General features: G+C 49.2%; 1 protein-coding gene and 1 long non-coding RNA gene across 2 annotated transcripts in view; both read right to left on the minus strand.

Annotated features, from left to right (window-relative positions):
- XKR6 (XK related 6) overlaps window positions 1-27785 on the minus strand; it is a 164875-nt gene that overhangs the window by 115508 nt on the left and 21582 nt on the right. The window lies entirely within an intron of this gene.
- Window positions 5336-27663, minus strand: LOC310896413. Its single transcript, XR_014581459.1, has 3 exons — window positions 26979-27663; window positions 7603-7709; window positions 5336-5360 (listed from the first exon to the last, which is right to left on the minus strand). It is a non-coding gene; the product is annotated as an uncharacterized lncRNA (long non-coding RNA).

Consider the following 27785-nt stretch of genomic DNA (forward strand, 5'->3'; position numbering starts at 1 on the left):
CAAAGCCTGGCTGCCACTCTGTGATCTGGAAACGCTGCTGGAGAGCACAGATAGGATTCCCCGCTGGCTCCCTAACACCATAAATCAAGGCTCGGGTCTTACACAAGACACACGGTAACCTTTAAGGGATGCTCAGCCCCCGTCCTGCTTCTCCTCCTGTTTCTCCTCCCGGTCCCACCTTGTTGGATGCAGAAGGAGCCACAGCCTCGACCAGGAGCTCTGCAAGCAGGCCTGGACGCACGCCCTGGCCCCCATAAAGCCCAGCCTTGGCCTCGTTAGCTTCAGCATCTCGTTATTATTTTAATTGGGCAAACTTGAGTGCCTGGAATGCCTTTACGTGATCCCCCTTGTTCCCTTGGTGCCCGCCGTGGCAGCCTGGTTTAGCGGGCACGGCGCTGGATTTACGAGCGGCGCCTGCCACCCTTAGCTCCACGCAGCCTTTTTCATTACGGCCTCGCTCACCGGAGCCACCCGAAGATGTTTCCCGCTGATGCAAAATTTCCCAGCCCTGAAGTGACGCCGGAGGAGGGAGAAGAGGGAAATCTTCAGGCTCCGGGCCATAAAGACGAGCAGGTTGAAACGTACAGCCGGCGAGGCTGCTGCTCGCGGTGCTCCGAGCCCTGCAGGTCTCCACGGGACAGGGGCACGTGGCTCGCAGAATGGGTTTCCCTGCTCCCTTCTGCAAATTCCTGGGAGGCAGGAGGAGCTGCTGCAGGGGTGGGAGCTGCGGATGCGTCCCCCAGGACCCTAAATGGTTATTAACAGGGCTTACACGGGGGAATGATGGTACAGCACACACTGGAAGACACCACATTGCTCCTGCCCCATAAAACTGCACTTGGACAAGCAAATGCCAAAGGCTATTGTATACATACCCCAAAAACCAAGGCAGGAGCACAAAGGAGTGTATGCAGGCAAAATGTTTGACTTTTCTTTCCCAGGCAGGAGACCACGGGCTGCTCCACGCCCTACATGTGCAGAGGGAAGACCGAGCATCCGCCAGCAGCAGCCGGCTTCCAGCTGGCGAGCCTAAAGCCAGCTTCCTAAATCCACGCTCAGGGATGGAGATAACAGCATCCCGATTTTCAAAGGCACCACAGCCTCGCTGGCTCCTCTAGTTGAAGAAAACAAGATGGATGAGCATGTTATTATATCTATTTTCGAGCATATTATTTAGTTTGAATACTTTCCATTCTGATTTTTTTTTTTTTCTTTTCAATGGCAACCTTTGGGATTAGTGATTTTGTTTTGTTTTATGGTGGGGTATAAAGAGCAGGCAGCCAGCCTTGTTGGTGGTTTTTTTCCAATCCAGTATTGAGAAGGAATAGATTAAATCATCGAATAGACACAAGCACAGGAAACACTGGAAACTCTTAGCCATTATCCTATGAAGAGAATGCCAATGCAAACACTCTAATAAAATATTCTTCACCGAAATCAACACTCATTTTCCGAGGCAATCAAATCCATCCCCTTGATCCCTCCTCCTAGGGAAAACAGCCAGCACGGCTAAATTCAGACCTAGGCGGCTCCATGCTCAAATTTGGCTTGGGCACGCTGCAAATCAATGAGGATGACAATGATAATGACAATGACGATGATGATGATGATGATGATGCTCCACTAGCAGCACAGAAACAGCACCGAGCTTTTCACGATGCCTCCTCTTCCCTAGCTAACCCACAGAGGGAAAGAAGGGTGTAGTGTTAGAAAAAAGGTAAAGGAGGTCGGAACAACGACCCTGCTGGCACCGGCGGAGCAGGAGAGGACCGTGTCCTTCACCAGCTCTCTGTTATTTGTGGGTTGCCTGCACCAGGGGCTCTGCTCATTTTTCCAGTCCTGTTTCCAGAAGGCTGTGGGGAAACTCTCGGTGATGCCCCTTACATTTTCTAGGGTAAGAGGGAGAATAAACGTTGCAGCCAGCTGTTTCACAGTGATCCTGCCAGAGCTTGGTCCAAGATCCAGTGAGCCCAGGTGGATATTGTAGGAGACATGACCAGCACCCATGCTCTCACCACGGTGCCGGGAGGTACAGCTACATCCTACAGCTGAATGTTTTTGCTCCAGAAGGAAGAGGTTGCACCTAAAACGCCTGCTGGGAGTGCCCCCTGGAGCAGGCCAACTTTTGAACGAGGCCGGGGAACCATTCGGGTGGCTGCTGGCTGGCCCAGGCACCAGAGCTTACACTCAGCATTATGGGGAAAAAGCAACACCCCAAGGGCTGTGTTCTCTGCGCCTGCTAAATGCCCTTGGCATCACACAGCAATAGATGGTTTAGGATGAATACAGAACTCCCACCCTTCTATGACTAATTTCTGCTCAACATAATCCAGGGGAAAAAAAAAAAAGTCAGCGTTTCTGATGTGCTCTGGAAGATGCCAGCAATGGTACTTTTTGGTTTCGCATACAACAGAAGCCAAGGTTCACGACGTTTCATTACGGGAACAAACCCAGCTGACATCCTGCAAGCCCAAAAGGATTTGCAGAAGTAAAGACGCTGAGCAGCAACAGCGTGTTCACCTGCAAGACACGGAGAGGCATCCAACTAACAGCCCTGCTCTACATAAAATGAGAGAGTTTGCCACAGAAAAGGGGGAAAAATTCAAGCATGTTCAGCATCTTATGGATTAATCCTAGGCCTCGAGCCAGGATAATTACTGCCACAAGGAATAAAAGTAACACAAATATAGGTTAACGCACAAAGGATCCAGTTTGCAAGGTTTAATACATCATCAGCTCAAAAGCGGATTTGTAAATTTAATTATAGAAAGATTATAAAAGCAGGTAATGCCCAAAGGGTCGTAAAAATAATTTTTACTATAGCGATGAGAACAAAACAAAACAAAAAAAAGAAGCCAAACACTTTAAACAAACTGGGCCAGCTGATAGACCTGGGGAAGAACCTCTGCAGGACTCGGACCTGACTCTCACCAGGGATGCGCAGGAGGCACCGTGTTAAAGCAGCATCCGCCACGATCCTCGAGAAATGCCATCTCCAAGGGAGAGAAGTCACTCTGACAGCCTTGAAACCTTCCAGCACTGATTTACTTGAAAATTTTTTTTTTTTTTTTGGTAGAAGGTATCCCCGTGGTGGCAGGAGCACACGACCGTCTGCTAAAAGCCACGTTAAGAAAAATGAAGAAATTCTACAAGCTGTGAATCAAGACCAAAGGCACAGGGCAGGGACAGAGATGAGGGTTCAATTTTGGGATCTCTCAGGCTTACCTCTACATCACAGATACCTTTAAAACTTGGAATTTTAACTCTTGACCTGGCAAATGGATTTTTTTTGGTGTACAGATCGCATTCCTGACCTATACAGTACTTCCTCCTCCTGAAAGCAGCTCCCAAAATGTCGCTGGGGTGGATCTGGGTGCTAACCTAACATGGGGCTGAACAAGCTTTTGTCAGGCTAGAAGAACATGCAGTCATTCCTAAACGCATCCCCTGCCTACTTAAAATAAACCACGTGCTTAAATGCTCTGCTGGTCTGCTACCGCGACGCCCGGCGCGTGTAAGGAGCAAACGTGCTGAGCGTGCTCCGACGTTTAACGCTCCTAGAAAGGCACTCCAAAGGACCACAGACAAGTGTTTTTAAGCCTGAACGTACACATTTATTAAAAAAAAAATAAAATGTTTTTACAAATTCACCGTGCGTGAAAATGCAGTGCATCGAAAAGCTCCAGAGTGACCACCGAGCCTGGAAAGCAGCAACAGGAGCCTCCTCCTTGCCCTGACTACCACTATTTCTGTGCATGTGGCTCTTACCACCCTATTTCACGCCACCTGTCCTTACATACTACGATTTGCACAGGACACAAGCCCTTTTGTACATAAATACCTTCAACAGTTCAAAGACCTGCACACGAGTCCCACGCAGCTGTTCGCAAGGCTGGGGTTCATATCTGTAGAGCCGAGCTAAGAGCGCAGTGAGCGTATAGAATAGCACGAGCACGGTAATGCTCCATATGCCTCTGAAAGCCGTACACCACAAAGCAGCAACGTTATGTATATGGCACGGGATGAAATGGGCTGCAGTAATGGAAATGCAAATTGAATCTCGGTGCCGAGTAAGTACCTCTAAATCAGAGGCTGCGCCACAACTGCTCCGCAGGAATCGTAAGGAGCCCGGTCCCCAGGGACGTGTAAAACTGGATTAGACATAAACTTCAAAACCAGTATGCTGGGGGATAATCCTATGCTGGCAGAAAGGGATCAGGAGCAATTTCTCTCTCTAACTTGCTTAATCTTCTGGGAGATTTCTGAACTCTGGATGCACACCGGACTGGGAGCCGGAATACTCCCTTCCACAAGGTTCAGCGTGGCTAAGTGAAAACACAGTGAGTTAAATATCCCAGAGAGCAGAGCTATTTTAACAGGCTTTGACGAAGGAAATCTACAGCTGGGGACAGACAGCAGGTCTGCAGCGAAGTCAAAGCATCGTTACGCGGGTCTGTCCGCTTGGTTACGGGCAGGGTGTCGTCATCCGAATCCCATCACGTCTGACCTCAGTCCGCAAGTGCCAGGACAGTTTTACAGATATATGTGTATATATATAAATGAAATATACGCGTATAAATTAAAATATATAAAAATAAATGTAAATATCAATGTATGCTTGTTTTTTTTCCTAACCTGTCTCATGCAACCCCAAAACCATGGCTCACGACAGCTCGTGCATCGTCCTGGCAGAGGACTCAGTGCTGTGGTGAAGAGGACAGAGCTGAGCACAGGGGGGAATTAAAAGCAGCCAACAGCTCTCTGGCTCGAAAGGGAAGTCCCAGCTACCACCAAGCCAGCAGCAAAGCTCCCACTGTGTCTGAGACCTCACCTGAGGCTTCGCAACCTTCAGCGACGCGAGACCGCGCTGTCCCAGCAGATGCTGCCTCAGCCTGGCACGGGAGAGAGATTTTCCTTCTCCCTTTCATTCACACCTGAGCAGAAACCTTGCTAAAGCTCCGGCAAGGGTGAGGATCCCCTGCACTCTTGCTCCTTCCGTGGAAGTCAGCAGGCTGCTGTGCCAAAAGGAGCTGCATTTGGTCCGTGTGGGCGTCACAGTTCTCATCACACTTCTGGCATCTACTCCCTCTCAACAGCTCCTCGGCCAAAGCTTCCCCCTTCCCATCAGTATTCACCAGCTCCTCGGGGACTTTTTCTGCCCAGGGATGGCTTCGTGCTGTCATGACAGTGCTGTCATGTTTATGTACGTAGGTGTGCCTCAGCTGGGACTGCTACGCCGAGTTACAACGACATCAGCTGAAGACAAGCAAACAAAACCCACGCCACTCCTTCCCAACACTGAGTAAAACACACTGATCCAAGTACTGGAGCATCTCACAACCCATAAAAACCTTTCAGACCTAAAAAAAAAAAAAAAAGAAAAGAAAAGAATTAAATAAATAATAATGCCCAAGCTATAATTAACCCACCACCAATAAATTAAATCTTGAATGGTGAAATAAAAAATAAAATAATGTTTCGAGACTACTGAACTTCTCAACAAAAACTTGTTTCTAAGTGCAACAGGAATTTTCCCCTCTTGGTGTACTCCTATTTTCTCAGTTACCAGATGAAAAAAAATCAAAAGAACAGTAGTAATACAGTATTTTCCTGACAAAATTAAATTAGGGGAATTCTTGGCAACCTAACAAAACTTGCAAGGGTTTAGCTTCATATGGAGATGGGTTGAAGTGGAAATTTCATTTGAGTGGAAAACAACCAAGAAGAGGTGAGTTTGGGACCTGTCAGCAAGGAGCACAGCTGTCAGGGGCAGGAAGCCCAGCTGATCTGCACCCAAAAACCGACTTGCCTTTGGGGTTTGGTTGGGGGCCCCCTGGGGAATCCATACCCCAGCGGGTGTGGGATCCCAGCAGCAGACATCTCCTCTGTCTACAAAATACGGGATTTAATCAAGAAGACCCAGAAGACACAGAGACAGAGGCCACTGACGGAAGTTTTTTGTCCAGTAATTTCAAGATTTTAGCCAAAATAAGGTGTATGCTGTGTTGTGTGTTTTTTTTGAGGCAGGCAAAGATCTCCCTCGGCAAAGGCAGGGTGCCACCAGGGGCTTTAACTAAAGCAAATATTGACACACATCCCCCTGCGAGGATAACTGGCCAAAGAGACCCAGAAAAAAGTGTTGCAGGGAAATCTGCACCCCAGCTTCCCAGCTGCATGGCCAACGCCGTCCTGCTGAGGCTGGGGCAGTTTTGCAGCTCTCAGTGGGATGTCGCAGCTTATGCGTGCAGGGAAAGAAAGTTCAAGGCAGCAGGCTGCAAAAAAAAACCAGCTGGGTAAACTAGGCAAAAGTCCTTAAAAAAAAGACATTGTACACATGGCTGCAAATAGATTGGTGTAACTACACCTTACGCTGGGACAGGAATGGGGATATCTGCTTTGGGGCTTCCTTCCACGGAGTAAACGTGCTGTTAGTTGAGCTGGCAAAAGGCTACTGCTCACTAATAAAAGCGGTATTCAAAAGGAATGGTCTACTTTCAAGTGTAAATCAACTCTTACACTCTTCTCTAAAAATATCCTGCTGGATAAAAGGACCGAAAACTGAAGTACGTAAAGGCTAGATCACATCAAATACTGATTACACATAAGCGGATACATTATATCATACAGATATCCTTGCTCTGTTAATTATTCTTTTAAATGGACACATTTAAAGATACACATCCTTATTAAACGGAGAAGGACTTTTTGTTAGAAGAGAGCACCTCCCGTTAGTGGGCAGGGAAGGAACAGCTACAGAAGAGAGCAGAACGAGGCCTTTCATGCAAGGAGCAGCGCAAGAGTGAGAAAATACCTGCCACCAGAAGGACAGAAAGAGTTTTCTGGCACGAAAATAATCTTCTCATCTGCATGTATCTGTATGCATTCAGTGTGGCTCTTCTAAATTAAGTCTTTCTCACAGGACTTTTTTTTTTTTTTTTTTAAATACTGAACTGAAAGTTAACTGATGTGATATATCGCTGGCCTCTGGAATCACGAGATTATTCAGCTTGACAAAAGAGCTCTAACGAGTTTCCAGCAATATTACGCTAGCCCGTGTGCCCCCGGAGCTGTCGGAAAGGAACGCTGAGCCCAGCTGCAACTCGAACGAGACGGCACTGGCTGCACGCGTCTGTCACTTCAAGAGGTGAAGAAAGTTCTTCCAAAAGCTTCGCACGCACACCCTAAATATATCTCGTGCGAAAACGCACCGAAGAGTTTCTGCAATTTTATTTTTGCTTCGTTAAGTTCCAGCTTCAAGAAGCATTGGGGTGTATTCTCAGACTCAACTCTGAAGTCGGCATCGACCTAAGCACGTGTCTACGGTGTCTACTGTTGTTTTTCCTGCTACATTTGCTAATTATTCACCTATACCACGCATGGCATCGTTCTCAGCCATGCGGGTTTTTGCTGGGTTTAGGCTTGGTTGGGTGACCTACCCCAAGCACTTCTGTTCTTGCTTTTGGGGGAGTTACAGGATACCCTGTGCTCAGTAAAACCCCACAGAAAAGCGAAGAGGAGCTCTGTAAAGAAGCAGTGGATGTGTCTGAAGGCAAAGAAACGAAAGAGGAACAGCACGACAGGAGCCTTTCTGTTTCTCATTACCATTCTGTTGTCTTTCAGAGGATGATCCTACAGCACCTTCTCTGATGAAATCAGATGATGTCAAAACAGCGCCAATCAGCCTTAACGCTTCACGTCTTTTGCTTAAGCTAAAAATAGAGATACACATGAATGATTATGAGATGGCAGACACAACAAACTGAAAATAATGCTTTGTTTCAGGATTCGGGATTAACAAGTGGTGAGAGAAAAAAAAAACAAAGATGTTATATCTGAAAGAATGTATATACGTTATAAGAGATACATTGCAATAATAAAGAAATAATAGAAATAATGGTTAAAAACTTGGATTATGTTTCAAACAGATGATGGAAAAACAGAAATACGTTTATAATGGAAATGGAAAAGTCGTGACGATGGATAAAGGCGTTTTCCCACTCACACAGCCGCAGTTAAGATCGTCCTGGTCACAAACAACAGCATCGGGGGGATTATCAGGGGTTTATTTGTCATCCCGAATTACCTGCCGCACGTGTGCACGGAACTACCAGCTTACACGTTCAAACAAATTGCCTCCAAGAGAAGCCACCGTCATTGTCATTGTCCTCGATTTCACGGGCAGGCCAGCACCGCGTAACGTCTGCGCGTCAGCACGAAGCCGGCGGTTTGAGGAATCCGCACCGACACGACAAGAACTAATCCTATTATTTCCTTAGCGGCATCTGAATAGGCATTTTCCAAGTCCTGCTTCTTATTGTGAATTTAACCCCTGTGTTAATTCTCTTACTGAGATCTCAAGCTGCTTCTCGAGAATCAGGGATTTAGGGGAATAAAATCCCTTCTATTCAGTTCGGTACTTAAGAAAGACAAACCTTTCGAAATTAAGTGGGGGGATTGCAGGCTGCTTGCCTTAAAAACATTTCTTCTCCTTTCAAGGCACTTAGAAATACCTCTAGAGCCAATTTCACTGCATAGAAAGTAAGTTCTTAGCATATTTCAAATAGAAACCTCTGTGAGACTGACAGCAGTTTGGACAGCTGTCTTCGCGCAGGAACTGGGGCTGCCGAAACACACGATGGAAAAGATTTTCAGAATGATTTTAATGACAATGCGAGGAGCGAACAACCAAGTGGCGCTCCATTAGAGTGAGTTATTTCCTACAACGACGCTTCTCCTCCAGTAAACCACAATATTCGAAGGTAACCAAGTGGGAAAAGACTTGGGGAAAGCAGGCTCCTAGCAAGGGCTTCCCTTGGCTGGAGCAATTTTTTGATCGTGCTCGGGGGAGTTTTCCTTTCGGTAATCAAATATTAAAATGGGAAGCGCAACGAAAACAAACATCTTCCTCTACACACACACACACTTTCTGTGCTCTCCTGCAAAGTCACAACAGCAGCTTTGCTGTGGGTACACAGGAACTTATAGGTAGCGTGTTAAATATTGATTACAGATAAATCCAAATAATTCGGCTTAAATTCTAATACCCACGTGCATTTCTTTGTAATTCATCACGAGCGGAATTTTATAAAGTTCCAGGCGAGGCTCTGGGTTTAATTTTAATTATGCATTTATGGCATAATTCACCAAATGCGGTGATGTGCAACGCGTCTGCCAGCCATTCAAGATCTATCAAGATTTATCAGCCCGGTTTGTCGCCCAACAAACGGGATTCGGAGCGCTCATAAAGGCGGGTGATGAAAGAGACGTGGAGGGAGGGGAAGAACCGGCAGCACTTTTATTCCCATGTAATAATGCTAATAATATGCAAATCGCTCCCCATCTTAATGAGTACTTCAGACGACTGCCACCGCGAGCACAGGCTGAAGCAAAAAGCGCAGTGGTTCAGCTGCTGCCTGTTCGCAAGCTCTTTGGCAGCCCCGAGGTCAGGACTGCCCGCACCGCTCAGCGCCCATCCATCCCCACCTGCCTGAAATGATGCTCTCCCACGGCCAAAGCTCTCTGAGGTCTTCAAGATCCTGTTTTTAAGAACCTATAATTATGTCAAAGGCAGCTTAAAAACATGCGTGATTGTTGGAAGATGCAGGGAGCCGCGGGCTGCTCCGGGGCTGTAAGTCTGGTCCCCGGAGCACAGCTCTCAGGGCACGTAGGAGAGGATGTCAGCTTGGGGGTGTTCAAAGAGAGCTTGGACGTGGTGCTTAGGGACATGGTTAGTGGGTGACATTGGTGGTAGGGGGGTGGTTGGACCAGATGATCTCGGAGGGCTTTTCCAACCCTAATGACTCTGTGATTCTAATAATTCCTGGTGACTTTTCAAACTTGCTTTTGGAAGTTTCTCCAAGATCTCTGCGTGGGTTAGAGGAGCAAATCTTGCTGTCCTCCGGTGAGCACTGTACTTAACGCCCCCCCAAGCTTCTGCAAGCATCACCCCCTTCCTCACCATCTCCTCCGGGAGAACAGCCCCATTCTCAGAAGCAGGTGAGAGCAGCTACTGCGACGATCTTGCACGGTGTTCTCCTCCCCAGTTATTTTATCTTCAAACACCTTCCAGGAACTCAGATATTTCAGCCTTCTGCATCTTCTGCGACTTGCTTACAAAGCAAACCCACCCCCGACTGCCGCAGCCCATCCCACGTTCACACTTGAAAACCGCTTTTTTTGTTCCTGCTTTGACATCCACGCCATCCAAGCTGCGAAGCCCTGTCTGAGCTTATTGGAAACATTAATGCTCACGAGTGTGTTTCTTCTCTTACCTCCACGATTTCCAAGGCATGTCAGACACCGAAACCCGTGACTGCCCTGCTCCAGCTGGTCGGTGGCCTCTGCACCCACCCGCAGGACAAAGGGTCGGCTCCGACCCTCAAGCACGCTCCACTCCTCCAGACCTGCAGCCTTCCTGCAGCTGAACTGAGAGTGCTACAAAATGTTTTAATCTCAAGATCCAGAAATACCACAAGCAGACGTCGGTGGGCACTTTGTACTCCTTGATTTTCAGCACTTTTGGACTCGTACTTCCCAGCTGTTGTTTCGCAACTAGAGTCAGAAGCACGTGTATCAATTCCTTGAGCACAGAGTGAGTTCTTCTTTCTCAAGTGATCCCTCGAGGAGCTGAAGCCCTAAGAGGAAGAACAAATGCTCCCCCAAATAATAACGCTTACGATTAGCAGCTCTCTCTTCCTGTAGGGCTGCCGAATCAGCAGTCCCACCCTCCACAACTGTCGCCTGCAGAGTTTTCTTTCCCCTTGTTCAAGGAGGGGCAAGACGACTTTTAAGTTTGCTACATGGGTATCCCTTTTGGAAAGCCTGTTATATATCTGTTTTTATAAACAGACTTGCATTTAGGTATATATTTATCTGTATGTCTATCTGCCTATAATTAATTTATCTATATATCTATCCTATTATATAACTATTCACATAAAGTTTAACCCAACGCTGCGACTTTAATTTTAACGGTATTTCAGCAGCTACCTTTTTTCCCCTAATGGGTGCATTCGCCACTCTTCTGCTTGGAGTTAGCCATGCAGTGAAAGAACACGCTGGTGTGTGTAAGCTTTGGTTGTCCCACAAGTTGTTTTAACCTCCTAGGTTGCTTATCTGAGCATATTGTATGTATGCCCCACGTAGGACATAGCGGGAGCAATCTTAAGGATAATTTGTGGTTTAGAGATATAAAGGATGTATCTCTTTTTTATATTTAGAGTTAGATATCTAAAAGTTATATATTTATATAAAGAGAAAAGAGAGAGCTCCCACTGAAGGTACAGGCTAAAAATCAGTCTGAGCCCACAAAGGACGCCACTAATGCCAAAAGAGGTTGATGGATCCTGCCCCGCTCGCATCCTTGGGGAGACCACAGCATGAACCTCTCCCTTCTTGGGCACAGAAGAAAACCTACAAATGGCAGGAAAAGCTTCCACAATCCCCTCCTGGGGGCCAGAGCAGCCGACCGTGAGGCACAAGCCCCCGGGAAGGCAGGCTTCATTAGGTCTGGCACTCACCACGCTGCTTGTGAGACATCTGAGCTAGAAGACAACGGAACAGGTCTTTAACAACAACTCTCCTCAGAAATCCTCAACCCCACTGATACCACATGTCTTCACCACGAAATTGCTGGTCCTTCAAATATTTGGCTAATTTTGACCTCAACATGCTGCGCGCATGTGCTGCTTTTGCTGGAAGGTGGGATTTCTTCAACATCTGCTCGAGCTCTCCACTCAATGAAAGCAAAATAATTCAAAAATAAATTAATTCCTCAGCTTTCACTCAAAAGACGCCTTTATTCATCAGAAGACACTGTCTTGTTCCCAAATATTTACTGAAAAATATCCAAGTTGCTGCAGGAAGAACTCCTGAGCCAGGAGAGACACAGATTGCATCGCACCCACTGAAAACACATCATTTCCAAAAGAAAGAGCAAAAATTTGACCGTCCTCCTAACCCAGACAGCTACCAGCCTACGGGTCAGCAGACTCACTCAGCAGATACCTTCTGAGCCTGAACTAAGTCCAATTACACCTCGCCATTCCTCCTCCTTGTGGCTGATGGGTGGCCCGAAGGTGAAGGAGTGGTGGCAGCTTCTCCTGGAGGTCTTGCAGCCCCTCACTGCTTGCAGCACCCTAACAAGAGAGAGGAAGGAAGACCAACACATGAGACCCAGAGGAGCACGTCCAAGCTAGCAGGCAGGGGAACATCGCTTAATACAGCAGGCTTGTGGGCAGCACCGGGGTGGAAATCTTTATCCCGGCCCTTTACAATCACCGCTTGAAACACTCTTGTTGACACAAGAGAACATGGCTCAATTTCAAGCACCGTTGAGGTTGAGTAATTTCAAACATCTTTTAATGTTTGTAGATAGTCCAGGGGGAAGTTGGCCGAACGGATCTCCAAGGCAGCCAGGCGAAAATCCATACGAAACCCTCCAAATCATTACAGGGGCAGGCAGGTGGGAGGAACGGAGACCGAAGAGGGGAAAGGTGAAGGATTATACTTCCACATAAGTTGCTTAAAGCATTTCTTTACGTCCAGGGCCCCCATTACGAGGTTACAGTATGCCTCGGGGAACAGTAACAGACCAATTCCATCCATTCCCGGATTGCTGCTTGAAAAGCTAGATTTTAAGCTTAATCCATACTCTGCTTTCTTCTCACGCCGTGAGCAGTCACGTTAGAGGGAGGTTATTCTCCTGGTTTCTTCAGGGTAGCACAAAATGTTGCATGAGACATCGGATAAGACGTTAATGCAGGTGGACTTAACCAGAGTATCACAAGCCCGGGCACTGCTGCTCTTAATGAAAGGCTGGGAAAGGTTGCTGACAAATCTGGGTTAGAAACAAAGCGTGTCAGGGAAAGCGGGCAGAGCAATTCATCTCCAGAACATCCCCTCAACTGGTGAGGTCAAGAGAGAGCCCTTTGAAACTCCTGATTAAATTTACAAAGGATAAAATTAGCTGCTTGGTGCTATTGTTAATGTTACAGCATCTTCCGGAGGGTGATTCAGCAGCAGGTCTTAAACGGTTGTGGAAAGATGTAGGGAAACCAGCGGAAAACATGGGGATGTGAGGGACCTCCAATGTCCCAGCATCTTCAGAGAATTACACAATAATTGAGGCTGGAAGGGACCTCTGAAGGTCAACTGGTCCAACCCCACTACCTGTTGGATCTTCTAAATCCAAGCCATGCCTCAAGTCTGGTTTTCTGGTTACACAAAAGCAACCTGAGAGGAACATAAAAACCTTTCGGATATCGCTGGTCGCTGCACAAACCATCTTTCTCCAGTTGACAGGCACTGCCTTGCTGCCGAGACCAAAGCAGCACCCCAGCGAGGAACGTGAGGATAACAAAGAGTGGCAACAGAAGAGCATTTGGGTTTGGATTATTTGTCACTCATATTGTGAGGATTCAGAGTAAGGACACCTGTTCCTTGCAGTGAAACGCAACAGGAATCCCCTGCATGCCACCAACTCCTCGCTCCCACAGCGGCCGGTGCCCCAAAGGGAGCAACACACGCCTCTTGCAGCAGGGCAACGAGCTGGCAGGTCTGAGATATACGGGGCTGAAAACTACCTGGATCCTACAAACATCTCTCATTTCTTGCTTTCCTTGTAACTCGGAGCGTGAGCTGTGTTACCCACTGCTCCCGTGGCCGGCTGCTCTGGCTGGAGTGGGCAGAGGAGTTAAATTCCTGAAGCTTTCTGCTAGTGCTCAGCAGTGGTAATGCTCTGAGAAATTAAAACAAAGGTTAAATGACAATGAGCCAATGCTTGCACTGCTTCTGTATGGAGACGGCTTTACTTTTACAGCGGGAAAACAAAAAGCAGCAGGACTGCCCGGTTTGCTCTGAAGCCAGTGGTGGTGATGACTGCGCGGCGTCAGCCCGAGCCCTGGGATGCTGCTCTGCAGATCTCCTGCCTCGGACACCTCTCGCTCATCAGCCCCTTGGAGCGCCTCTGGCAGCATCATTTGTATGGTTTTAAAGAAATCCAAAGTTAAATCCTTCCTACCTGGCTGCAGCAGCATAATCACCACGCTGTCATCTGGGGGTGACTGTACAGATCCACGGTGCCGCCCCAAATGGGACTGGGACAGCGACCCTATGTTGAAACAACTCTCGGCACCCTACAGGAATAAGTTTTACGGGCATTCATTGGGAGAAGAATGACAAAGGGTGGGCATGAAAGCAAAGACAAAGGGTGGGCATGAAAGACAAAACCTAATGGCACAGACTTGGTTTCTCCAGCTCCTGTCAATTCCCCTTTTGATTTGGATGCTTACTGTAAGCAGACTCATTACTGCCCATCTAACTTTGTCCATCCAGCCCAGACCCCACATTTGTTCGCACAAGACTGTGACATATGGGTTTTCCTACAAAAAATGAGGAGTGTTGGCCACTGAGCTCCACTCCCCTAGAGCAGAAGTGACCCTTTGGTGCTTGTAGTGAAGAGATGCTACCAGGCAGAACTCCCCCACGGAGATAACTGCTATAACAGCCAGGACAGCACCCTCCAAGCACCCAAAATTTCCCTGTGTTTCTACTTACATCTTTCCTTGAAAAAAAGCAGTTTGTCTTTAAACAGAGACGGCAGAATTCACCTCCCTTGCCCCCGCAGAGGACCAAAGATGCCAGCAAAACATTTCAGCATGTGCTCAAGCTGCCCTCCTTGTTGGCATGCTTGAAATCAAGATGTGCATGATGGTTTTGTTGAGGCCATGCCAGCAGCAGGCAGGGCCACAAAAAACTGAAGTCCCGTCCTTTAGAGGCAGCATGGTGTAGATGGGTACATGTGATGATGACTTAACTCCCTTGCTCCAAAAGCAGAATTTCAGGAGAGCTTCATTTCACCAAGTGAAGTTGCAGAGCAGGTCTGAAGGTGGAAAAGCAGTTTTTAAATGATTTTTTAGGATGGACATTGCTGGGATTGCCCTTACAAGTTGAGGCAGCGCTGGGTCCTTCAGCAGCTCTCGTTCCCTGAATGTAAAGCAGCCTAAACCGAATTTCACTAATTCCTTCAAAGGCTCCCTTACACTCATCTCCGCAGATTAGGCGGTAAATACGCTTTAAGAAAGCACTCTGCAACCCCAACATGGACGGCTATGCAAGGAATAAGCCTCAGCTGGCTGACCTCTGATTACTTTCAGCATTTCACCACTGTCCATTTGCAACCACCTGTCTGCAAGAGAAAATTATGAAGTTATTCAATGCCTTAAATGAACTTGTAATGGGAATGTATCCAACTGTCCTAAAAATGCTCAACAAGGGCCACGAGGTCAAGGTCTGCGGCATTTCAGCACCACCTCTGCACTCAACTGCCCCTGCCTAAACTGAGAAATCAGCACCCTCTCCATCAGGATCCGTCCCACGGCATGCAAGTCTGACACTTGCACAGGATTAGCCCAGAAGAGATGAACCCAAATCTTGAATTAAGAGATGAACCTGAATCTTTAAATGTTAATCAGCTCCCACACGGTGCCTTGAAGAAGAAACCTTTCAAATACCTCTGCATTTTGGAGTGACAATGTTTACAACGCCTGGGAGCTGTGAATAAAACTGGGATCACTCAATGGCAGCTTTCCCTAAATAGAGCAGCCTGCGAAAGAAGTGAAATCAGACACACGCCGAATATTAGTGAATTATTTGCAAGCTAGCTCCTCCAGAGGTGCTGGTGTCATCCTCCAGACCCTTAGTGCTGTCCTTCTTCCTCGGCACCTCTGTAACCACCAGCAGAGTTGGTACCATGCAGGCTGCAGGAAAAGTGGCATCATTCATCGGGAAATTTAGAGGTTATCAAAAAAAATATTAGGGTACCCCAAACTGCTCCCTTTCACCCTTCCGGGTCATCCTTAAGGCCTTCCACGGAGTGCAAAATCACACGGTAGGGCTCTTTAGGACGAAATCTTTCACATCGTGCAGTCAAACAGCACCCGGAGAGATTCACAGCCTAGCCGGAGACAGTTTCAGTTACAAAAGGGAAAAAATGCACAAATACGTCCTAAAAAAAAAAAGGGGGAAGGGGGAGCAGGACCCTTCAAACGGACGCGGTTTTGTTAGAATTAGAAATCACAGACCGCTTCGGGAAGCAAAAGATGTGCAGGAAGTTGTTTGTTTAGCAGTCCCTGCCCGGGGCAGGAGCAAAGGGAGCATCAGTGAGCAAAGGCATCCCTGGGAAGCGTGGAAGCGAGGCAGTGCCGTGACAGTTCGGTGCTTTCCAGGAGAGGCGAGCTGCAGGGACTCTTCACACACCCATTACCGCGAGGAGCGAGCATCGTCTTGCCCGTGGAAATGAATCTTGGCTCAGGAGCGAGACAGCGCCGTTAAGAGTGGAGGAAGCGCCGACATCCAATTACACCGCCTTAATGAGGCTAAGAATAGATGAATATTTTATCGGTTTTCACCCTGAATATTTGGAGGGTTTTTCATTGCGGGAGAAAGGAAGGATGCAAAATTCACGGCACACGCACGGCATGACACCCAGATGCTTCAAAAAGAGCTGGAGACCTGCTCTAGCCCTGTGATGTAGCTGGACCACGGACACAACCAACCGTCTGAAGTCATCCTTCAACTTGTGGCCACCAGCAGCACATCAGCCAGAGTTTTGAGACACTTTCTGCAGGGCTGGGGAGAGAAGGGGATAAGACAGAGTTGTAGCCAACTCCTGGGTTTGTGTGATGAAATTCTCTGCCCACAATCTGCCCTCGTGCTAAGAAGCCACTGGATAAGGGAGCACCCACCTCCTCCTGCAGGAGGCTGTACAGCAACAGCTCCACGTGCTCCTGGGTGATGCGTCCACCTGCAGCCCTCCCTGCAGGGCAGAAGGCAAACCCTCAGCTAAGGTCGGTCCGTGGAGACTGATGTAGAAGTGCAGACTGCCTTGCCTGATCTCCCTGGGCAAGGTTTCCTCCCTCCATCTTGAATTACACCTAAAGAGGCGGCTGCATTTAAGCTGTGATACATGAAAGCGTCTGCAGAGCATTTTAAGATCCTTCAGGAAAAAAAGCGAAATCTCTCTTCTACAAAATTCAATGTATGGTAATGTATTCGCAGTAGGTTTTGACTGTCCAATTCCACAGGAAAAAAAAGAAAAACACGAGAAAATGGGTGCTTGCTGAAACATTATGAGGCCAAGGCACGGAAAGGGACCGTTCCCTGAGGTTCTGCACGGGGTGCAGAGGGACACCCCAACACAACACAAGCACGGAGCCTGCCCAGGGTACGGTGAGGAGCAAGCTCCGCGCCAGAGCACGTTGGGTTTGACCTGCTTCTTCCTCACCGTGTCCTCTTCTCCAAAGCTGTACGTGCGGTGCTGCTCACATCCATCAGCTGCTTTCGCCTGAGATGACCCCGCGAGGACAGGACGAGGGACCACAAAGCACTCGCGCTCGTTTGCCATAAAGGCACGCCATTAATTGCTGCTGCTGGACTGGAAAATATTTCTGCTCGCTGCTTGGAGCAACTTCAAGCACGTACCTGCCCTCCGCCGTTCGTGCTCCTCCGAGCACATGCAACACGGGGGAACTGCTGACTCCAAGCAGCACCGCACGCTTCGCAGACGTAGGAAGCTTTAGGTTTTACGCGCTTAATTAGGGGACTGTTTGAAGCACCTTCACCTAAGCAATCAGAGCTCACACGCCGCCTGCTTTAACACCTAGATTGGGCAAGAAAAAACAACAAAAAACGCTGCTGCAGCACAGTCCCTGTCCCTGGGGGTGTTCAAGGAAAGGTTGGACATGGTGCTTAGGGACATGGTTCAGTGGGTGACATTGGTGGTAGGGGGATGGTTGGACCAGGTGATCTCGGAGGGCTTTTCCAACCTTAATAATTCTGCGATTCTATGACCTACAGCCCTCCCTCAGTTTCTCCCAAGTCCCTCACAAAACCTCTGCCACTTGTTTCTGCCCCAGGGCCTTTGGTTTCTCAGCGGCCATCCAAGCACAGCACTTCTGGACCCCAGCCCCTGTTCCAACCCCACCATTTCGTGGCGGTGCTACCCGTACCACCCGCATCATCCCAGCCTGAGAGCTGAACGGCTGCCGCAGCGAGCTCCGAGTGCCTCGGCAGGAGCACTTTAGCAGCCAAGTATTATTCTCTCGCAGTGAAGCACCCTTTTCTCCTGCCTGGAGCAACGGCAAACCTTCCGTCTCTGCGGTTTCTAACAATATCTTCCTCCCGCTGCGGAGTTACAAAAGGCCCGACCTGAAAATCAGCTCTTAAAACAACTGTCAGCAGTTTTTAAAGCCTGTTAAGTACTGGGCTGGAAGGAGAAGGGGAACCAACGCGCCTTGGAGGCAAACTCGTGTTCAGCTTCACTTATCCGGAGAAACGAAAGGAAAAATAAATACGGGCGCACGCTAGTAAACCTGAGCGCCGGCACGTCCCAGGAGAGAGGCTCCCGGAGCTCTGAAACACCAACTCCTGCTCCCAGCCCAGCCCTAAACCCCTGGAAATCCTACAGACACAGCCTCACCCGCACAAACCCCGAGAGGAGTCACAGGAGCCGGATGCAACGGCTGAAAGCCTCGGAAGACGGCTGAGATCCGTGCACGTGCCGGCCGCAGCGCGTCCAGGGCTTATTGAACCGTAACACACGCCGTGGCAGAGATCCAGCGACGGTTCGGTGACCTTCATCTCCTCATTGCCCGAGTGTACATTTCACAGACCTACGTATTATAGACCTCCAGGTAATGAAAGCGCATTTACCATCCGATAAACCACCATCCCCAGCTAGGCTCAGATGAACCGTTCAAGAACTCTGCTGTTACCGCTTTTTTTTTTTTTTCCAAATGTTAGATTAAACCAAGAAATCATCGTCTATTCCTTTCTCTCGAGCACAGTGTGTGTGGGCATTTGATAAATAAAGAATTTAGAGTTCAAAACCCCAAATTCCTAACAAAACCGAGGCACCTGCTTAAGAAATGCGGCTGGGTTACAACTTTTTAGCAGCTGGTTACTTTTTGATGATGCCCTCAAGCAAAATAAGTTTGCGAAACAGCCATAATATAGGAATTCTCTCTCTATTATCTATTATCTCTCTATTATCTCAGTGCCACCAAGGTTTTGGCTCTTGGTAAATGCAGGGTAATGTTTTGATGCCTTAGGGTTTTACAAAGGGAAAACCGCTGCATGTTAAGAGCCCCAAAGTGAAGGCAACAAATCCTAAGGTCTTAAAAAGGAGTTGGATTTGACTTCAGCATTACCGAGCTGAACGAGGTGTCTCGTCAGAGAGGAGTAATTCTGCCTGTGAGAAACAAGCAGCAGCACTTGGGCGATGAGGACAGCGAGAGATTTGTGGCTAGAAGGAAAACTCCAGCTCCGTCTGAGCGCTGTGACTCCGGAGCCATCAGCAACGTCTCCGCACCGCTCCCCGGGGAGCAGCTCGGTGTCACCATCCCAGGCCTCTCCGCAGGGATGCAAACCCGTTCCAGGCTAAGAAAAGGCAACCCGTGGTATTCCTTACAGCCCCCTGAAGACGAAGCTTTTATTAAAGAGAGCTTTTCAGGAAAGTGGCGAAAACAAACCGTCCTTCACCAACACCTCTCACCGAACCCATCTTCCCGTAACCAATTCCTGGAGCCGGTGCCCCGAGGTCGCCCTTCCCTAATCGCCACCGTTTCTCGTTTGCAAACTACGAGGGGTAATGCCTCCTCGCCTGCCAGCAAAGATTCATCAAGCTTTCTGTGTCGGAAGGTCCCTCATCCAAGCGCTCAGCCGCGCATTTCCCGAGCAGGAACCCCTCCTCTGGCCGAGCTGTCCCACTGGTAGCAGCGCACAACGCCAGGATGCCGTAACGCGCAGCACACAACGGCCTAAATAATTAACAACAAGGCTGTAATGATCAAAAGAGAAGAACAAAGCGGCCGAGACGCAACGAGCCTTGCCTTTCTTATCCTCCGTTCACTTATTTGCAACAGGTCTCCCAGGCACGGCTGCGAATTAGCGTAATGAAGAGATGCTCCAGGGCTTGCTGAAAGGCTGCCGCTTCCAGCTGCGTGCCCTTCCTCACAGCTAAAAGAAATCCCAAGGAAACGGAGGGTCTGGCTCTCAGTTACCATTTCCAGCCCGGCTGGCAGCGGAAACGCGAGGACAAATCACACCCACGCCTCCTGGAAGGGCGGTGTGAAGGAGCTGCGACGGGAACGACGGTCCAGATGAAAGTTTCAAGTTAAGAACTGAAGGGAACGCCGAGCCCAGCTGCTTGGATGTTTCTGCATCCAGTGGGATCGCTCGCCTCCCCCTGAGCAGCACACGGGACCTGCAGCACGAAGTGAAAGCGCCAGGCGTGGAAGTGCCCGATAAATGAACCGTCCAAAACCTCCTTTCGCTGTGTCTGCCCCTGCAGTGACACACAACCCTCCCTCCCAGCCCGCTCGCCGCTGGGGCGCTCTCTGGTTCACCCACACAGCTGCCAAGCGCTGCAGCAGAGCCCCTCCGTGTGAAATCAGGTGAAATCAGGTGAAATCAGCTAAATCGGCCAAGTCAGGTGAAATAACCAGGCCTCTCAGCACTCCAATAGCTTCGCTCCTTCCCGCTGTGCATTTATCCGTCGCAGGTCGCACCGCTTGGCTGCAGGCACGTCAGTTCCTCGGTTTCACAAAGCACTGAGGATGGGGAGGAAACACTCAGAAGCTTGTGTGGAGCAGGTCCCGCCAGACGATTTGTCCCTTGTTGTCCCCAAAAACCCCCAGAAGAGGTGGCCTCGCAGTGACGGGCTGATGGGGATGCGGGGAGCGGGCAGGAGGAGAGCCCGGGCACAAACCCGTGCCCTGATGTGGTCCCAGAGGTGCTGCCCACAGCTCCCGGCTGGCCTCGGCTGCAGCACTAACGGTATTTTTTCCTCCTGCTTTCCTTTTTCAAGCATATACGGCTACAAATGGTTAAAGAAAGAAGATGCAGCTCCGCAGCTCAAACACAACGTGCCCTGACAGCAGCAGGGCAAGCCCAAGTCACCCTGCGATTTGTTAACCCTGGGACTTCTCCCTTCTGTCTGGGTCAGGACATCCCACCTCCTCCTCCTCCAGAAAAAGACACTCCGCTTTCTAACCCAGTCCCACGGGCTGGAAACCCTTACTCTCCTTTTCCTCTGAAAATGTTAAGGGATTCCGCTGAGCCTCCAGAATTTATCGTCTGAGAGTGTTACAGCAGACAGAGCAGAAAGCTGTCAAACAAAAACCCCACATCTTAGAATTGGATTGGGGAGGGGGGAGGCGTCAAAATATTTTGGTAGAGAAAGCTTTTGGAAGCTCCTCTTCGAAATTACGCTGAGTGTTGGAAGCGGGTGGCACTCGGCACTTCAGCCAAAGCCCAATTCAATTCTGCTCCGACTCGAAATAAGAAAGCAAGACACGAATCCCCGAGCCCTTCAGCACAACACGCTCCAAAACGCTTTCCGCTCCCTCCCCACCCGTGCCGTGGAGGCTTGGCCTGCGTTCTCCCAGCCTGTGCGCAAGCAGATGGCAGTCACCTAGCTGGGATTCGATGCAATCTGCTGCTGCTGGGGGAGAAACCTTGACTGAATCTCCTACGAATGTAAAAGCTGGGAAGTTCAGCCCACTTCTTAGTTTGGTTCCATGTTTTCTAACAGTTTTGCCAACAGAAGCAGCTATGCGCCGGGAGAACACATGCTTCTTGTTCTCAGGTTCAGCTCGGCAGTGAGAAAACTTCCCGATGATTCTGGAGATGGGTACTTGTCTGCTTGTTGAGCTCTTAGTCTGGCTTTGAAATCAGCACACACACGACTTATGACAACACGATACAGACTACTACAGCTTATCCAGCTCCTTTTTTTATCACGGCATCTAAGATCAGATCTCCCAAGCGAGTTTTTACCCATTATTTGTCCGCTCATCCTGACCTTAACGTCCCAGCTCAGAGTACAGCAGGAGAAAACGTTGGAAGCTAACAACGAGGTAAATGGCATCCGCTGCTCTCCCCTCACCCACAAGTCTGATTGTTTTAACCCAGAGGGCAATAATGTTGCTCAGGCAGGATTTACCCTTGGTACATCCGTGCCGACTGGTCCCCATCACCTCCTTTTCCTGCGCTGCCCAGAAATGTGTCGCAGGAGGACTCGCTCCATGATTTCCCCTGGGACCGAAGCGGCGCTGGCCAGCCTGTAGCTCCTGGGATCATCCTCGTGGCCTTTTGGGAAGAGAGGTGCAATATTCGCCCTTCTTCCATCTCTGAGGGCTTCTCCTGACCTCCAGGACTTGCTAAACCTCCCGGCCCCTTCAGCCAGGGCCACGCTGTAAAAGCAGCAGCTCATCTTGCTGCCCTTCACTCCCCTTGCAAGCACTAGGTGAGCTCTGGCTTTCTTAACACCACCTCTACATGCCTGGACGACACTTCTGCCCTCCTTTGTGGCCAGACTCTGCTTCCACCTCTCATTTACTGCTTTTTTTTGTATACTGAAGGCACCCTGAACCACACCACCCTGCCGCGCCTCTAGCAGAGGTCACAACACCATGCCTCCAAGTGAAAAACCCCTCTGACCCCACTCGAATCCCGAGGATCTGACAGCTCCCCGAGAGAGGAAAAACTGGCAGGAGCTGCTGGTGAGAGCAGCCTGGAAATAACCCTGGCTTGGCACAAATGCCAGTGGTCACAAAGCTTCAAAGATCTTCTTCAAAAGAGGGCGATACTATCTGACTGGCTATCTCCACGCAGGAATGGCTTCTGGAGGCTGCTGCTGTGTGATACAATCGGGGTATTTTAGTTCCTGGAGATAAGATGACACTTTTCCTCCTACCCACAGCCATAAACTTGAGAAGCACGACAGACTTCCTACAAGCCTACAAACGTTTGTTCATTGTTTTAGCAGCCTGAATGTGCATTAACTGCATTTAAAAAAAAAATAGACTGTAACCTGAAGTTCCATTGCTGCGTTCGCTGGTGTTTTATACACATTTAATGAAGCTTTCAATGAGCACATTCAGAGGCATGCAGCTGCCTTGCTTTGGTTTTCTCTCCTGGGGAGAAACGTACATCTGAATTTCACCTTGCTGATACCAAAAGTAAAAGCAGAAACCGGACAACTCGTAGAAGAACTGGGTTGAGCTGGGAACTTGGTAGATGTTTCGGTAATCCGTACAAGACAAGAGACTAGAAAGCTCTACTAGTCGCGCCTTTTCTTCATAAAACCATTTATTTATGGTCCTGCAGCACTATTCCCTGGCCCCATCCCAAACAAATTATATTTTTCAATACTTTGGCTTACAACCTCCTCCTGTTATTGATATCCTCGCCGTTCCTTCACTTAATGAGATGGGGGACAAAGCGCTCTGGGAAGACTTTGGTCATAAACCATCAATACCCACATTCAGAATTTTAACAGAACTAAAGAGGGAAAAATAGAATTTAGAGAACCTGCATTTCTTCCTCTGGGAGAACTCTCTAAATACCAAATATCTCTAATCCTAACACCAATTTGGGCCTTTTCACACCTCTCCAACAAGAGACACTGTACTTTCGCTGCAGGCAACGTACTTAAATGGAAACAAATCACACCAGTGGCCCACCTTGGGTGGTGTCCTGCCTTCACAAGGGACCAAAACTCTTCATGTGATGGGAAAGGGACCATAAACCCCTGCCTTCTGCTCTTCTCTGCCATGAAGTTCAAGGTTGTTCAAGGAAATGTTGGACATGGTGCTTAGGGACATGGTTTAGTGGGTGACATTGGTGGTAGGGGGATGGTTGGACCAGGTGATCTTGGAGGGCTTTGCCAACCTTAATGGTTCTGTGATTCTGTGAAGTCTGTGGAAACAATCACTAGCAGCTGCCTGCATTCTGGCTGAGAAACTCGAGGAATTTATTATCGACTGGCTCCTATGCTAGAAACCAGGCACAAAGCCTTTTTAACCCGTTTAGGTCTACCAAATCCTGTAAAAATTCCACCTCTGCAATTGCTTAATAATACCCCTCAGCGAGCAGGGCAGTATTATCCTCCCTCAAACAATGCGAGGCTTTGCAGTTTCTCCCTGTTCTCAGAAAACCTTCTGTGGCTGAACTTCACCTGCATCTGCCGCTGCTGACACAGCAGCACCGCTGTCCTGCGGCCTCGCCGACTGCGACGTGTCCTAGACGATGAACTTTGGGGGCAGGATCCACGCCAGCAGCTAGTGCAGACGGGCAGCGCCAACATTTAGCTGGGGAAGGGTGCTACCAGGTGATGCTGAGCCCATGCCAAACCTTGCTCTGCCAAAACTGCTCTGGAGACCATCTGCGAGGTTAACAGCACTGGAAGAGCTGCCCCAGGGGCTGTTTTCTGCGCTGGAGACCACCTAGCTGCTTTCCTCGGTTCACACAGCTCACGTCACCACTTCAGGGACCGTCCCTAAACGCAGCGCTGATGCCAGCCCTCAGGCTCCATCCAAGTGCTCTGGTTGAGTCCCTGGCAAACCAAAATCGGATTAAACCAAGCGCAAGGCAGACACTGCACACACTGCGGGCTTGCAAGCTCTTGACCCAGCAGGGCAGCTCTTAGACAACGTCAAGATCAAGGGCCGAGCTGCAGTGCCCTGGAGCCGAGAGGGAGCCTACCCTCTGCCTCATGACACTGCAGCTTCACAGAACACACCTGTCCACAAGCACTCGTGCTCACTTCAGAGGTCAGACACTTGCACATGATTTCTTTTCATTATATGAGATCTTATCCTCCTTTTTATAGACCATCTGATCTCACGTTATGCTGTGGCTGTAACACTGACTGGACAAATTCACACATAGCCAGGCAGAAACGTTGAACAGGGAGCGCTCAGGAACCAGAGAGCGACGTGCAGGTAACTCTGAGGGACGCAGAGGGATGTTTAGGAGCATTAGAGCAACCTGCTCAGAACAGAAGACACGCACACACAACCTCCTTCCACGAACTGTGTGGAAAATCAAAAAATTAACTACAGCAAAGGGGCGATGAAGAAGGGACTGGTTTTGAAAAGCGACTGATGATCCAAGGGCATAAAACCTGGAGGAAGAAGCCAACGCTCAACACCTCTAACATCTCCTTTGACGAAGCCTTCTGCTTTCAGCCTCTGCCGTGCTGTCACTACTTTTCACCCGGCAGCGAGGGAAGTTTCGCTTGGATCGGGTGCCAGACCCTGGAAGAACCAGCGCTTCCCCGTGGCAGTGAAGGAGAACCAGCGCTTCCCCAATGGCAAGAGTCAGCGGCAACGCAACCTGCATGCGAGAAGATGGAGTAAATTTAATTGGATTAACGACCTTGTTGTCCCGGACCCAGAAGCCTTAGGCTTGCCATTAGGTTTTTCAGGAAGAATATTGGGGAAGAAACTCCTCCTACACAAACGTTCGGCCCAAAGGGGCAGCAGGCTGCTCGGGCACGGGGCTTTCCTCCTGGGTGCAGACCACATTTTGAAGCCTTTTAAAGCAAAGTGGAGATCTCCAGGCTCGCCCTATTTCCAGCACGGCGATCCCAAGCACACAAAAATCTACAGCTGTAATTATTACAACTTTTGGAGGCAGACATTTTGTTGTAACTTGGACGGAAATTACATATCAGAGCGCGGCAGGTGGGATGTTGTTGTACCCCTGACTAGATGGCCTGAATAGTAATAAGTCTGCGTGTCTGTAGCAAAAAGGGGAAAACCACAGACATCTGATAAGTATGCCATCCACTGCCTCAGAACGCAGTTTTGACCAGATCTTAATGCTGTGTAAATTACATTTACTTCAGCAATCAAATCTCCCTCTCATTACCTTACTGCTACCAGACTTCTGAAATAATTGACGTGATCACTCGTAACGGCTTGGAAAGTTTTGATTTCAGAGCAGCCAATCTTGCCCTCTTTTTCGGTAGTACTCAGACTCATCTGTTTATAGAGCCGGTTTTAGAACCCATTTAAGTTCTTATTTTTAGAGGAAAATGAATTAAAAATAGTTCACAACTCCCAGTGATATATAAATGGAATGAAAGACGCAAGAAGGGTTTCTAGAAGGAAAACGATGGGCTTTTTCACCCTGTATTGGGTTTATGTGGCAAGGGTTTGGTAGTGGGGGGCTGCAGGGGTGGCTTCTGTGTGCAAAACCCAAAACTGCCTCACATCAGAGCAGAGCCTGCTCCAAAGGGACCCGCTGGCAGATGAGAGCCACGAGCGACGTTGGTTGTGCTTCTGTGACAGCATCTTTAAGAACAAAAAACTCTGTGCAACTGCAGCTGGGAGAGAGGGGGGAGAAGCATTCCCGCAGACCCAGCTGATCCTGAGGGATGGACCCCGTGGTACGGAGCCGTGTGGGAGCAGTTCTTGGAGAGCTGCTGCCCGTGGGCAGCCCCCGCCGGCTCAGTTCGGGAAGGACGGCATCCCGTGGGAGGGACCCCACGTGGAGCAGGGGCAGAGAGGGACCGTGAAGGAGCTTTTTTTCCACATTTTCCCCCGCTGTTCTACTCTGAAACCACCACGCACCCGACAGGGTCAGGCTCTCCAGTTATTTCTGTCTGCAGAGGAGCGTGTCCCCAGCACGGGTGACAGAGAGCTCCCTGTGTCCCCCTGGATGCTCTCACTCCCACCCTGCTGGAAAATCCGCTCAAAAGCAGGCTGGCTGGAGAGACAGCAAAAAATTAAACCCCCCCAAAAACTAAAGCTCATACGTCTGGTATTCCCTCTTAACACCTCTTCAGCATTTGCTGCTCATTGAGCCTTTCATTTCCATCTCAAATAACCTCCCACTGAGTTAAACCAACACAATCGAAGAAAATCTCCGTAACCAGGCCAACACACAGAGCTTGCATCTCGCTACAAAGCGCATCGGGATCTATCACTACTATCTGCCGGGCTCTGTGATGCCTTCATGCTGCATGGCGGAGCTGGGAACGGTGTCAGCTGCAGGAGGAAAAGCGGAGCCCCAGCCCCAGGTGACAGCATCACTCCTGCCAAACCCATCCCATTAAAAGAGAGGCGTTTCTGCAGGACGAGCACCAGGTCCATGAGCAAAGGGCGTGGTGAAGCTCCTGGTGAACTCACCCATTGCATTGCCTCCGACACAACACACGGCAGCTTTTCCTCCACGGGGACTGCAACCGGTTTTTCTTTCTCCTCCGCTTTCATGGGCTCTGCAACAACTCGGCACCTTCAAAACCTACACTGAAAAATCTGGTTGGAATTGGTCAAAATCCCAGGTTACTCCAGGGATTGCCTCTCTGTCTCCTCACACGTGCTCATCATCGCAGTAAGCATCAACTAGTCTCAGAAGACCAAAGATCACGTTTTATAATGTGCTCGTTCGTGATGCAGATGCATTTCCTTTGAAGAAACAACAGGGCATCAAGAAAAGAAGCCAAAGATCGCTACGCAGAATGCTAATCAGGCTTTCTCATAAGTTTTTAGGAGGTAGCATAAATACAGACACTGTTTCTTCAAATATTAGTCATCCTGTTTTGCAGACATCTGAGGGAAACTCCACAAAGCTGGCAAGGACTGGCCATGCTTCTGGTACTGGAAGAAAAACCTCCGTGTGCTACAGGCTTTCCGCAGCACGGTGACACCGCACCGGAGCGCTGGGATCACTTCCAGCTGCAGCTCACCTTACGCTTCTTGACCACAAACCCCTTTTTCTGCACCCAACTGAGTGTCCCCGGGACCTGAGAGCGGAGCACTGAGGGTCCCACCCCTGCTGGCTGCCACACCTCTCATGTACCCCTCGGCTTCCTAAAAGCTCACCTGGTCGAGGAGGACACCCGTACCACGAAAGCAGATTCTTCTTTCTTCTCCCGCAGTCTTCTTGGGGGCAAAAGTCAGACATGCACGTTCCTGCTGAAAACCCCTCTGCTC

Source organism: Anser anser (genome assembly GCF_964211835.1).
Source record: "Anser anser genome assembly, chromosome: 3".
NCBI lineage: Eukaryota > Metazoa > Chordata > Aves > Anseriformes > Anatidae > Anser > Anser anser.